The sequence below is a fragment of the Callionymus lyra genome, unplaced genomic scaffold (genome assembly GCF_982586985.1).
Source record: "Callionymus lyra unplaced genomic scaffold, fCalLyr1.hap1.1 HAP1_SCAFFOLD_72, whole genome shotgun sequence".
NCBI classification, from domain to species: domain Eukaryota; kingdom Metazoa; phylum Chordata; class Actinopteri; order Syngnathiformes; family Callionymidae; genus Callionymus; species Callionymus lyra.
Genome location: NW_028258576.1, coordinates 167,501 through 177,500, shown reverse-complemented (window position 1 = coordinate 177,500; position 10,000 = coordinate 167,501). Strand labels below are relative to the sequence as shown.

The 10,000-nt window shown below is 59.9% G+C and overlaps 1 non-coding gene across 1 annotated transcript; it reads left to right on the top strand.

Moving 5' to 3' along the window:
* The first annotated feature begins 1,875 nt into the window (after nt 1-1,875).
* LOC148058577 (5S ribosomal RNA) lies at nt 1,876-1,994 on the top strand. The gene has a single exon (XR_015709711.1). It is a non-coding gene; the product is annotated as a 5S ribosomal RNA (ribosomal RNA).
* The last annotated feature ends 8,006 nt before the right edge of the window (nt 1,995-10,000 follow it).

Below are 10,000 nucleotides of genomic sequence, written 5' to 3'. Positions count from 1 at the left end.
CTGCGGGGATGGAGAACCAGGGGGCCTGGGGAGCCTCCTCCTGCGGGGATGGGGAACCAGGGGGCCTGGGGAGCCTCCTCCTGCGGTGATGGGGAACCATGGGGCCTGGGGAGCCTCCTCCTGCGGGGATGGAGAACCAGGGGGCCTGGGGAGCCTCCTCCTGCGGGGATGGAGAACCAGGGCGCCTGGGGAGCCTACTCCTGCGGGGATGGAGAACCAAGGGGCCTGGGGAGCCTCCTCCTGCGGGCATGGAGAACATGGGGGCCTGGGGAGCCTCCTCCTGCGGGGATGGAGAACCAGGGGGCCTGGGGAGCCTCCTCCTGCGGGGATGGAGAACCAGGGGGCCTGGGGAGCCTCCTCCTGCGGGCATGGAGAACCAGGGGGCCTGGGGAGCCTCCTCCTGCGGGGATGGGGAACCAGGGGCCTGGGGAGCCTCCTCCTGCGGGCATGGAGAACCAGGGGGCCTGGGGAGCCTCCTCCTGCGGGGATGGGGAACCAGGGGGCCTGGGGAGCCTCCTCCTGCACCAGGGGGCCTGGGGAGCCTCCTCCTGCGGGGATGGGGAACCAGGGGGCCTGGGGAGCCTCCTCCTGCGGGGATGGAGAACCAAGGGGCCTGGGGAGCCTCCTCCTGCGGGCATGGAGAACATGGGGGCCTGGGGAGCCTCCTCCTGCGGGGATGGAGAACCAGGGGGCCTGGGGAGCCTCCTCCTGCGGGCATGGAGAACCAGGGGGCCTGGGGAGCCTCCTCCTGCGGGGATGGGGAACCAGGGGGCCTGGGGAGCCTCCTCCTGCGGGGATGGAGAACCAGGGGGCCTGGGGAGCCTCCTCCTGCGGGCATGGAGAACCAGGGGGCCTGGGGAGCCTCCTCCTGCGGGGATGGAGAACCAGGGCGCCTGGGGAGCCTCCTCCTGCGGGGATGGAGAACCAGGGGCCTGGGGAGCCTCCTCCTGCGGGGATGGAGAACCAAGGGGCCTGGGGAGCCTCCTCCTGCGGGCATGGAGAACATGGGGGCCTGGGGAGCCTCCTCCTGCGGGGATGGAGAACCAGGGGGCCTGGGGAGCCTCCTCCTGCGGGGATGGGGAACCAGGGGGCCTGGGGAGCCTCCTCCTGCGGTGATGGGGAACCATGGGGCCTGGGGAGCCTCCTCCTGCGGGGATGGAGAACCAGGGGGCCTGGGGAGCCTCCTCCTGCGGGGATGGAGAACCAGGGCGCCTGGGGAGCCTACTCCTGCGGGGATGGAGAACCAAGGGGCCTGGGGAGCCTCCTCCTGCGGGCATGGAGAACATGGGGGCCTGGGGAGCCTCCTCCTGCGGGGATGGAGAACCAGGGGGCCTGGGGAGCCTCCTCCTGCGGGGATGGAGAACCAGGGGGCCTGGGGAGCCTCCTCCTGCGGGCATGGAGAACCAGGGGGCCTGGGGAGCCTCCTCCTGCGGGGATGGGGAACCAGGGGCCTGGGGAGCCTCCTCCTGCGGGCATGGAGAACCAGGGGGCCTGGGGAGCCTCCTCCTGCGGGGATGGGGAACCAGGGGGCCTGGGGAGCCTCCTCCTGCACCAGGGGGCCTGGGGAGCCTCCTCCTGCGGGGATGGGGAACCAGGGGGCCTGGGGAGCCTCCTCCTGCGGTGATGGGGAACCATGGGGCCTGGGGAGCCTCCTCCTGCGGGGATGGGGAACCAGGGGGCCTGGGGAGCCTCCTCCTGCGGGGATGGGGAACCAGGGGCCTGGGGAGCCTCCTCCTGCACCAGGGGGCCTGGGGAGCCTCCTCCTGCGGGGATGGGGAACCAGGGGGCCTGGGGAGCCTCCTCCTGCGGGGATGGGGAACCAGGGGCCTGGGGAACATTTTCAACACTTTGGGGCATTTCACAAGCGCTTCCCTCGCTTACGGCCACACCACCCTGAATGAGCCCGATCTCGTCTGATCTCGGAAGCCAAGCAGGGTCGGGCCCAGTTAGTACTTGGATGGGAGACCGCCTGGGAATACTGGGTGCTGTAAGCATTTTTTTTTGCCATTATTTGTGGGTCAGAAAGTGAGAAAAGTGACCTAAAATAGAACCGGGACTAGGCGGCAGTTCCCCCCACCAGGCGGCGGCATTTGGGGCATTATTTGTGGGTCAGAAAGTGAGAAAAGTGACCTAAAATAGAACCGGGACTAGGCGGCAGTTCCCCCCACCAGGCGGCGGCATTTGGGGCATTATTTGTGGGTCAGAAAGTGAGAAAAGTGACCTAAAATAGAACCGGGACTAGGCGGCAGTTCCCCCCACCAGGCGGCGGCATTTGGGGCATTATTTGTGGGTCAGAAAGTGAGAAAAGTGACCTAAAATAGAACCGGGACTAGGCGGCAGTTCCCCCCACCAGGCGGCGGCATTTGGGGCATTATTTGTGGGTCAGAAAGTGAGAAAAGTGACCTAAAATAGAACCGGGACTAGGCGGCAGTTCCCCCCACCAGGCGGCGGCATTTGGGGCATTATTTGTGGGTCAGAAAGTGAGAAAAGTGACCTAAAATAGAACCGGGACTAGGCGGCAGTTCCCCCCACCAGGCGGCGGCATTTGGGGCATTATTTGTGGGTCAGAAAGTGAGAAAAGTGACCTAAAATAGAACCGGGACTAGGCGGCAGTTCCCCCCACCAGGCGGCGGCATTTGGGGCATTATTTGTGGGTCAGAAAGTGAGAAAAGTGACCTAAAATAGAACCGGGACTAGGCGGCAGTTCCCCCCACCAGGCGGCGGCATTTGGGGCATTATTTGTGGGTCAGAAAGTGAGAAAAGTGACCTAAAATAGAACCGGGACTAGGCGGCAGTTCCCCCCACCAGGCGGCGGCATTTGGGGCATTATTTGTGGGTCAGAAAGTGAGAAAAGTGACCTAAAATAGAACCGGGACTAGGCGGCAGTTCCCCCCACCAGGCGGCGGCATTTGGGGCATTATTTGTGGGTCAGAAAGTGAGAAAAGTGACCTAAAATAGAACCGGGACTAGGCGGCAGTTCCCCCACCAGGTGGCGGCATTTGGGGACCCGTAGTGTGGGCAGAAAACTCACCAAAGTGACTTAAAATAGAACCGGTGCAGGCGGCATGTTCCCCCACCAGATGGCGGCATTTGGGGACCCGTAGTGTGGGCAGAAAACTCACCAAAGTGACTTAAAATAGAACCGGTGCAGGCGGCATGTTCCCCCACCAGATGGCGGCATTTGGGGACCCGTAGTGTGGGTAGAAAACTCACCAAAGTGACTTAAAATAGAACCGGTGCAGGCGGCATGTTCCCCCACCAGATGGCGGCATTTGGGGACCCGTAGTGTGGGTAGAAAACTCACCAAAGTGACTTAAAATAGAACCGGTGCAGGCGGCATGTTCCCCCACCAGATGGCGGCATTTGGGGACCCGTAGTGTGGGCAGAAAACTCACCAAAGTGACTTAAAATAGAACCGGTGCAGGCGGCATGTTCCCCCACCAGATGGCGGCATTTGGGGAGCCGTAGTGTGGGCAGAAAACTCACCAAAGTGACTTAAAATAGAACCGGTGCAGGCGGCATGTTCCCCCACCAGATGGCGGCATTTGGGGACCCGTAGTGTGGGCAGAAAACTCACCAAAGTGACTTAAAATAGAACCGGTGCAGGCGGCATGTTCCCCCACCAGATGGCGGCATTTGGGGAGCCGTAGTGTGGGCAGAAAACTCACCAAAGTGACTTAAAATAGAACCGGTGCAGGCGGCATGTTCCCCCACCAGATGGCGGCATTTGGGGAGCCGTAGTGTGGGCAGAAAACTCACCAAAGTGACTTAAAATAGAACCGGTGCAGGCGGCATGTTCCCCCACCAGATGGCGGCATTTGGGGACCTGCAGTGTGGGTAGAAAACTCACCAAAGTGTCCTAAAATAGAACCGGGACCAGGGGGCCTCTTCCCCCACCAGGTGGCGGGCTTGGGGGGCTTGGTTTCCGGGTAGAAAACTCACCAAAGTGTCCTAAAATAGAACCGGGACCAGTGGGCATGCTCCCCCACCAGGCGGCGGGCTTGGGGGGCTTGGTTTGCGGGTAGAAAACTCACCAAAGTGTCCTAAAATAGAACCAGGACCAGGGGGCATGTTCCCCCACCAGGCGGCGGGCTTGGGGGGCTTGGTTTGCGGGTAGAAAACTCACCAAAGTGTCCTAAAATAGAACCGGGACCAGGGGGCCTCTTCCCCCACCAGGCGGCGGGCTTGGGGGGCTTGGTTTGCGGGTAGAAAACTCACCAAAGTGACCTAAAATAGAACCGGGCTAGGCGGCATGTTCCCCCACCAGGCGGCGGGCTTGGGGGGCTTGGTTTGCGGGTAGAAAACTCACCAAAGTGTCCTAAAATAGAACCGGGACCAGGGGGCATGTTCCCCCACCAGGTGGCGGGCTTGGGGGGCTTGGTTTGCGGGTAGAAAACTCACCAAAGTGTCCTAAAATAGAACCGGGACCAGGGGGCATCTTCCCCCACCAGGCGGCGGGCTTGGGGGGCTTGGTTTGCGGGTAGAAAACTCACCAAAGTGTCCTAAAATAGAACCGGGACCAGGGGGCCTCTTCCCCCACCAGGCGGCGGGCTTGGGGGGCTTGGTTTGCGGGTAGAAAACTCACCAAAGTGACCTAAAATAGAACCGGGCCAGGCGGCATGCTCCCCCACCAGGCGGCGGGCTTGGGGGGCTTGGTTTGCGGGTAGAAAACTCACCAAAGTATCGGCAAAATAGAACCAGGGAAGGGGGGGATGTCGGTCACAAGGTGCCCGAGTCAGAGAACCAGGAAAACGGACATAAATCCAGAAAACCTCGGTGTCTGACTGCTCCTCAAAAAGTGGTCTTTTTGATGTCACGAGCGCAACCACCTAGAGGTTAATGGGGAGGGATGGTGTGAGCGCAAACGGATTTTTCCTAAGTGTGACTGCTCCTCAAAAAGTGGTCTTTTTGATGTCACGAGCGCAACCACCTAGAGGTTAATGGGGAGGGATGGTGTGAGCGCAAACGGATTTTTCCTAAGTGTGACTGCTCCTCAAAAAGTGGTCTTTTTGATGTCACGAGCGCAACCACCTAGAGGTTAATAGGGAGCGAGTACAACAGGGGAGGGAGTGAATGGGCTCGGACTGTGGCCGAGCCTGGTGCCTCAAAATCGGACAAGGTTGGACTGGAAGCCCGCTGAGAACTCTGGTTCTTTTGCCAGACGAAACGAATTTTTTCCGAGTGTGACTGCTCTGCAAAAAGTGGTCTTTTTGATGTCACGAGCGCAACCACCTAGAGGTTAATGGGGAGGGAGTGGAAAAAACGACAAAGTGTTGAGCTCCGGACCGGGATGGCGGGCGACTCGAGCGGTCATGCCCGACTTTGAGACACTTTGTCGCGGTCATGCGAGCGACCTCCACTGCTCCCCGGAGGTGCCCCGGACCGGGTTGGCGGGTGACTCGAGCGGTCCTGCCCGACTTTGAGACACTTTGTCGCGGTCATGCGGGCGTCCTCCGCCGGTCCCCGGAGGTGCCCCGGACCGGGTTGGCGGGTGACTCGAGCGGTCATGCCCGACTTTGAGACACTTTGTCGCGGTCATGCGGGCGACCTCCGCCGGTCCCTGGAGGTGCCCCGGACCGGGTTGGCGGGTGACTCGAGCGGTCGTGCCCGACTTTGAGACACTTTGTCGCGGTCATGCGGGCGTCCTCCGCCGGTCCCTGGAGGTGCCCCGGACCGGGTTGGCGGGTGACTCGAGCGGTCGTGCCCGACTTTGAGACACTTTGTCGCGGTCATGCGGGCGTCCTCCGCCGGTCCCTGGAGGTGCCCCGGACCGGGTTGGCGGGTGACTCGAGCGGTCATGCCCGACTTTGAGACACTTTGTCGCGGTCATGCGGGCGTCCTCCGCCGGTCCCTGGAGGTGCCCCGGACCGGGTTGGCGGGTGACTCGAGCGGTCATGCCCGACTTTGAGACACTTTGTCGCGGTCATGCGGGCGTCCTCCGCCGGTCCCTGGAGGTGCCCCGGACCGGGTTGGCGGGTGACTCGAGCGGTCGTGCCCGACTTTGAGACACTTTGTCGCGGTCATGCGGGCGTCCTCCGCCGGTCCCTGGAGGTGCCCCGGACCGGGTTGGCGGGTGACTCGAGCGGTTGTGCCCGACTTTGAGACACTTTGTCGCGGTCATGCGGGCCTCCTCCGCCGGTCCCTGGAGGTGCCCCGGACCGGGTTGGCGGGTGACTCGAACGGTCATGACCGACTTTGAGACACTTTGTCGCGGTCATGCGGGCGTCCTCCGCCGGTCCCTGGAGGTGCCCCGGACCGGGTTGGCGGGTGACTCGAGCGGTCGTGCCCGACTTTGAGACACTTTGTCGCGGTCATGCGGGCGTCCTCCGCCGGTCCCTGGAGGTGCCCCGGACCGGGTTGGCGGGTGACTCGAGCGGTCCTGCCCGACTTTGAGACACTTTGTCGCGGTCATGCGGGCGTCCTCCGCCGGTCCCTGGAGGTGCCCCGGACCGGGTTGGCGGGTGACTCGAGCGGTCGTGCCCGACTTTGAGACACTTTGTCGCGGTCATGCGGGCGTCCTCCGCCGGTCCCTGGAGGTGCCCCGGACCGGGTTGGCGGGTGACTCGAGCGGTCGTGCCCGACTTTGAGACACTTTGTCGCGGTCATGCGGGCGTCCTCCGCCGGTCCCTGGAGGTGCCCCGGACCGGGTTGGCGGGTGACTCGAGCGGTCGTGCCCGACTTTGAGACACTTTGTCGCGGTCATGCGGGCGTCCTCCGCCGGTCCCTGGAGGTGCCCCGGACCGGGTTGGCGGGTGACTCGAGCGGTCGTGCCCGACTTTGAGACACTTTGTCGCGGTCATGCGGGCGTCCTCCGCCGGTCCCTGGAGGTGCCCCGGACCGGGTTGGCGGGTGACTCGAGCGGTCATGCCCGACTTTGAGACACTTTGCCGCGGTCATGCGGGCGACCTCCGCCGGTCCCTGGAGGTGCCCCGGACCGGGTTGGCGGGTGACTCGAGCGGTCGTGCCCGACTTTGAGACACTTTGCCGCGGTCATGCGGGCGACCTCCGCCGGTCCCTGGATGGCGGGCTCCAGTGAGGTCGGCGGGGGAAGGCTCGGGCTGAGGCCGACTTCGGTGCCTCAAAGTCGGACAAGGTTGGATTGGAAGTCCGCTGTGTTGAGGACCAGTGGCATTCGGCGGTGGAACGCTCAGAACTTGGCCGACATCGGTGCCTCAACGTCGGACAAGGTTGGAGTGGATGACCGCTGATAACTCTGGTTCTTTTGCCAGACGAAAGAAATTTTTCCCGAGTGTGACTGCTCTGAAAAAAGTGGTCTTTTTGATGTCACGAGCGCAACCACCTAGAGGTTAATAGGGAGGCACCATAACAGGAGAGGGAGTGAAAAGGCTCGGACGGTGGCCGAGCCTGGTGCCTCAAAATCGGACAAGGTTGGAGTGGATGACCGCTGAAAACTCTGGTTCTTTTGCCAGACGAAAGAAATTTTTCCCGAGTGTGACTGCTCTGCAAAAAGTGGTCTTTTTGATGTCACGAGCGCAACCACCTAGAGGTTAATAGGGAGGCACCATAACAGGAGAGGGAGTGAAAAGGCTCGGAGGGTGGCCGAGCCTGGTGCCTCAAAATCGGACAAGGTTGGAGTGGATGACCGCTGAAAACTCTGGTTCTTTTGCCAGACGAAAGAAATTTTTTCCGAGTGTGACTGCTCTGCAAAAAGTGGTCTTTTTGATGTCACGAGCGCAACCACCTAGAGGTTAATAGGGAGGCACCATAACAGGAGAGGGAGTGAAAAGGCTCGGACGGTGGCCGAGCCTGGTGCCTCAAAATCGGACAAGGTTGGAGTGGATGACCGCTGAAAACTCTGGTTCTTTTGCCAGACGAAAGAAATTTTTCCCGAGTGTGACTGCTCTGCAAAAAGTGGTCTTTTTGATGTCACGAGCGCAACCACCTAGAGGTTAATAGGGAGGCACCATAACAGGAGAGGGAGTGAAAAGGCTCGGAGGGTGGCCGAGCCTGGTGCCTCAAAATCGGACAAGGTTGGAGTGGATGACCGCTGAAAACTCTGGTTCTTTTGCCAGACGAAAGAAATTTTTTCCGAGTGTGACTGCTCTGCAAAAAGTGGTCTTTTTGATGTCACGAGCGCAACCACCTAGAGGTTAATAGGGAGGCACCATAACAGGAGAGGGAGTGAAAAGGCTCGGAGGGTGGCCGAGCCTGGTGCCTCAAAATCGGACAAGGTTGGAGTGGATGGCCGCGGAGAACTCTGGTTCTTTTGCCAGACGAAAGAAATTTTTTCCGAGTGTGACTGCTCCTCAAAAAGTGGTCTTTTTGATGTCACGAGCGCAACCACCTAGAGGTTAATAGGGAGGCACCATAACAGGAGAGGGAAGGAAAGGGCTCGGAGGGTGGCCGAGCCTGGTGCCTCAAAATCGGACAAGGTTGGAGTGGATGGCCGCGGAGAACTCTGGTTCTTTTGCCTGACGAAAGAAATTTTTTCCGAGTGTGACTGCTCTGCAAAAAGTGGTCTTTTTGATGTCACGAGCGCAACCACCTAGAGGTTAATAGGGAGGCACCATAACAGGAGAGGGAAGGAAAAGGCTCGGAGGGTGGCCGAGCCTGGTGCCTCAAAGTCGGACAAGGTTGGAGTGGATGGCCGCGGAGAACTCTGGTTCTTTTGCCTGACGAAAGAAATTTTTTCCGAGTGTGACTGCTCCTCAAAAAGTGGTCTTTTTGATGTCACGAGCGCAACCACCTAGAGGTTAATAGGGAGGCACCATAACAGGAGAGGGAAGGAAAGTGCTCGGAGGGTGGCCGAGCCTGGTGCCTCAAAGTCGGACAAGGTTGGAGTGGATGGCCGCGGAGAACTCTGGTTCTTTTGCCTGACGAAAGAAATTTTTTCCGAGTGTGACTGCTCTGCAAAAAGTGGTCTTTTTGATGTCACGAGCGCAACCACCTAGAGGTTAATAGGGAGGCACCATAACAGGAGAGGGAAGGAAAAGGCTCGGAGGGTGGCCGAGCCTGGTGCCTCAAAGTCGGACAAGGTTGGAGTGGATGGCCGCGGAGAACTCTGGTTCTTTTGCCTGACGAAAGAAATTTTTTCCGAGTGTGACTGCTCTGCAAAAAGTGGTCTTTTTGATGTCACGAGCGCAACCACCTAGAGGTTAATAGGGAGGCACCATAACAGGAGAGGGAAGGAAAAGGCTCGGAGGGTGGCCGAGCCTGGTGCCTCAAAGTCGGACAAGGTTGGAGTGGATGGCCGCGGAGAACTCTGGTTCTTTTGCCTGACGAAAGAAATTTTTTCCGAGTGTGACTGCTCCTCAAAAAGTGGTCTTTTTGATGTCACGAGCGCAACCACCTAGAGGTTAATAGGGAGGCACCATAACAGGAGAGGGAAGGAAAAGGCTCGGAGGGTGGCCGAGCCTGGTGCCTCAAAGTCGGACAAGGTTGGAGTGGATGGCCGCGGAGAACTCTGGTTCTTTTGCCTGACGAAAGAAATTTTTTCCGAGTGTGACTGCTCCTCAAAAAGTGGTCTTTTTGATGTCACGAGCGCAACCACCTAGAGGTTAATAGGGAGGCACCATAACAGGAGAGGGAAGGAAAAGGCTCGGAGGGTGGCCGAGCCTGGTGCCTCAAAGTCGGACAAGGTTGGAGTGGATGGCCGCGGAGAACTCTGGTTCTTTTGCCTGACGAAAGAAATTTTTTCCGAGTGTGACTGCTCCTCAAAAAGTGGTCTTTTTGATGTCACGAGCGCAACCACCTAGAGGTTAATAGGGAGGCACCATAACAGGAGAGGGAAGGAAAAGGCTCGGAGGGTGGCCGAGCCTGGTGCCTCAAAGTCGGACAAGGTTGGAGTGGATGGCCGCGGAGAACTCTGGTTCTTTTGCCTGACGAAAGAAATTTTTTCCGAGTGTGACTGCTCTTCAAAAAGTGGTCTTTTTGATGTCACGAGCGCAACCACCTAGAGGTTAATAGGAGCGAAGGATACTTGGACAGAGTATCGAGCTCCAGCGCAGGCGGCGGGGAAAGAGCTCAGGCTCAAGCCGAC